Source organism: Phragmites australis, chromosome 9, assembly GCF_958298935.1.
Source record: "Phragmites australis chromosome 9, lpPhrAust1.1, whole genome shotgun sequence".
Lineage (NCBI taxonomy): Eukaryota > Viridiplantae > Streptophyta > Magnoliopsida > Poales > Poaceae > Phragmites > Phragmites australis.
Window position 1 is genome coordinate 29,239,334 of NC_084929.1, and position 4,109 is coordinate 29,243,442.

Here is a 4,109-nt window from a genome sequence, read left to right on the forward strand (position 1 = left end):
ACGACGTGTCCAGGGAGGTTATGACGCCTGCACCACCATCATCGACAATGACAAGGTGTCTGTCAGGCTTTCGCCCTTAGTTCCCCCTACTACGGCACAACCCATGAAGCCAGAGGCTCGATGGGTCGGTTAGAGCAATCACCTGTAACAAGTGACAACACAAGAGCACAACACATTCGACAGTAAAAGACGACCAGGGGTGAAGCCCCAGCCCGCATCAACGCACAACATGGCTGTCGAGGTAGCACCAACATCGTCTTCAACAATGGCCGGCCACCTCAAGGAGCAGGCCGACTGACCGAAAGAAAGTCCAACCGAGGCAACCGGGCTAGCCAACCAAACTAGAGGCGTCAGCCTAGAACCGACAGGCAGCAGGGGACCAGCGGCCAACAAAGAGTCAACATGGCCGATCTCTACTCTACAACCGCACCCCACGAGGGCACCGCCTAGACTGCTAGAGCGGGCGATGGATGCCGGTGACGAGCAGAGAAGCAAGCCACCACAAGCGACGTCCGACGCAAAGCACGCTCGGGCGATGCCGCCATGACACCGCCGCACCCCAGAGAGCGGATCTGACCCGCCGGTAGAAAATCCGGCCCTAGGATACCTGAATCCGGCTAGCCGGTGATGAGGATGCCCGGAGCTGCCGCCGGAAAGGAGCAACCTTGCGGGGAGAGGAAAGGAGAGAGCGACGTGGGAGAGAAGGAAACGTGACCGCGACGCTGCGACTTCGAAGTCATTGCTGGCCACCGCCGGCGGCGTCCGACCGCCACCAGCGGCGGCCGGATCTAGCTTGCTATAGGAGGGCTTTGGGCTGAGGGGTGGATTAGTTTCAAGGCTGAGACTACACCCAGAGAAAGACAAGGATTTTGATCCATTAGCTGGACAACTTCTTCGCAAATACATATCTGATGCAAGAGAACATGTTTTCCCTAGGTATCTTGTACTGTTTTACTTTTAATGCAAGTGCTATGCAAAGAGTAATCCTTTTTTTAATGCCTTCCCCACTCGTTTTTCTTCCCTCTTAGGAATGTCAGAGGTAGCAGCTGAGATTTTGCGAAATTTTTATTTGCTGTTGCGAGACCGCAGCACTTCTGCTCACGGTACACCCATCACAGCCAGGCAAATGGAAAGCCTTGTCAGGTTAGCTGAAGCTCGCGCTCGCGTGGATCTAAGAGAATAAGTGACCGCTGATGACGCTCAGGTAAAATAAGTTGAGTATTTGAGTTCTGCCGGAGTTGCTTAGATCCGTAGTTGGTGGGCAGAACTCATTTTACCGACTGCTGCTTTTGTTATTTACCATTCTCGCCGTGTTGTAGAATACAACTTAAAGGAGTAAATTTCACGAAACCGCATGCTTTATGGTGGTCATAATTGCAGAGATCGATATGTTTCTCAACTAGTTACAATCAACCCCAGGTTTTAGGGTCACAAGATTTCACAAAACCCGGCCCTTTGATCCATTAGACTCATTAATCTGCTCTGTCCATCACAGTGGGGTTTTGTGAAACCTTTTGACCATAAAACCTGGGGTTAAGCGCCATTAGCTAAGAGATATGGGGTTTTATGAAACCTTATGATAACTTATAAGACCTCAACTTCTCAAGTTGTGCAATTACTTCACCGCTGTCTTGGGCTTGAGCAACTTGTTAGGGGACGCCGTGATCACCCTCAGGTAATCACGGAAGAGTGCAAAACAGAGGGAGAGATAACAGACGAGAGGGCAGGGAGAGAGATGGAAGAAGGAAGGGAAAAACTGATATATTAGATTGATCTGTTCGGCACCTAGCCGACCCCTATTTATAGCTGGCAAGGAGGATCCCAGCCGGCCTACAAAGACTCCTATTCAAAACTTTTATCTCTAGCCTTATCTCTAATTTAAATCTAACTCTATCTCTTATCTCTAATTCTCTCTTGATTCAAACTAACCAATTCTATCTTATCTCCTTAGCTGAAATGAACTAAAATGACCAAACTGATGGAGACATGTAAGGAGGACCGAGGGTGATGAAGTGGGCGTACTTGGAGATGCGCTTGACGATGGTGAGGATGACAATCTTGCAGTGCATCTTGGGCAGACCTTCCACGAAATCCATGTAGATGTCCACCCAAATGCTAAAGGGACCGCCAGAGGTTGCAGCAGCCCAGCTGTGTGAAGTGTCTCCGTCTTGTTGTGCTGGCAGACAACGCACGCACGGATGAAGTCGCGAATGAGCTGCTGGTCGTGCGGAACGTAGAAATCAGCACGCAAGTGATGTAACTTCTTTTGAACACACTCATGGCCGGTACACTGTGCAACTTGTAGCAAGGCTGATAACAATATGGATGATGTGGGAAGGAACACACAATGGCCATACATGATCAGTCCATCGGTGAACTGCCATTGTGCACCCAATTCGCCGTCTAAAATCTTGTCGCGCGTAGCCACCATCGTGGCATTGACCCCCACATCATGGCAAATGCCATTGAAAACTTGAAACATGGGTCCCGAAATGGCTAAGAGCTCCCCTTGGTCGGTATCGCGATGAGATAGAGCGTTAGCCACAGTGTTGTGGCGGCCTTGCTGAAACTCCACCGTGAAGTCAAACCCAAACATGTTGTTGATCCACTGGTGCTACGGAATAGTGGACAGACGCTAGCCCAAAATAAACTTGAGGCTATAATGATATGTGCGGACGCAGAACTTATGCCCCCATAAATAGGGCTACCAATGATGCATTTCTTGCACCAAGCCGATCAGTTCGTGCTCATATGCTGCAAGCTTGACGTGGCAAGCGACCAGCTGAAAAAGACCAAGGCGTCGGCATCTTGGTGTAGCACTACGCCGAAGCCAATACCTGAGGCATCACAATTGATGATGAAGAGCTTGTTGAGGACCACTGAAGCGCCTCCTTTTTTAGGATCTTTGTTAGTGGTGCTGCAATGACACTGCAGTCTTAATAAACTTGTGATAATATCTAGTGAGGCCTAGGAAGCCGCGCAAGCCTCGAGCAGAGCAGGGGACGCGGCTAGGCTACTACCGTCTGCACCTCTTTGCCATCCATGGTCATCCTGTCAGCCGAGATGATATGGCCCAAGTAAGCGTTGGATGAAGCGACGAACATGCACTTGGAGTGCTGAGGAACAACGAATGTTGATGCAGGAGCTTGAAAACGGTTGTAACATATTGAATATGCACCAACAAAGATGAACTATATATCAAGATGTCATCAAAAAAATACCAAAACAAATTGGTGCAGAAATGGTTTAAGCACATCATTCATCAAAGCCTGAAATGTTGCCGATGTATTGGTGAGACCGAAAGGCATCACCAAGAATTCAAAATGACCGTGGTGCGTCCAGAAAGCAGTCTTCGCGATATCACCATGGTGCATGCATACCTAGTGATACCCAAGGCGAAGGTCGAGCTTGGTGAAGTAACAAGCGCCGTGTAATTCGTCAGAAGCTCATCCACCACTAGAATGGGGTACTTATTTTTATCATCCGCTCATTTAGTGCACGATAGTCAATGCAGAACCTCCATGTTTTATCGTGTTTCTTGACAAGGAGCACTGGTGATGAGAATGCTGAATTGCTCGGATGGATAGTTCCTTGTGCTAGCATTACATCACATTGCACTCGAGTTCATCCTTCTGCAGTTGCGAGTAACGATATAGGCGCACTGCCACGGGAGCTATGATGGGCAACATGTGGATTATGTGATCACGAGAGTGTTGTGGAGGTAGGCCTTGTGGTTCTACAAATAAATCGTCAAAGTTCTGCAACAACCTTTCCAATTCGTTGCCGCCGGTGGCATGAACTTCCATCTGCTGAATATCTTGTTGAGGGGATTCCAAGCCTTTCCAAAAGACTTGGCGGTCACCATGCCAGAACGCCATGCAAAGGTTGTCGAAGTCCCATAGGATCGGCCCAAGGGTTTGCAGGTATTGAACCCCTAGGACGATGTTGTAGCAACCCAACGGGATGGCGTAGCAATCCATCGTGAAGTCTTCCAGGTCTATGTGCATATGCATATTAGCACAAAGACTCACATAGCCCACCTTGCCACCGTTGGTAATCGCAACGTTCAAGCCAGCACAAACTGGTTTGACTGGTAGACTGATGTGAGT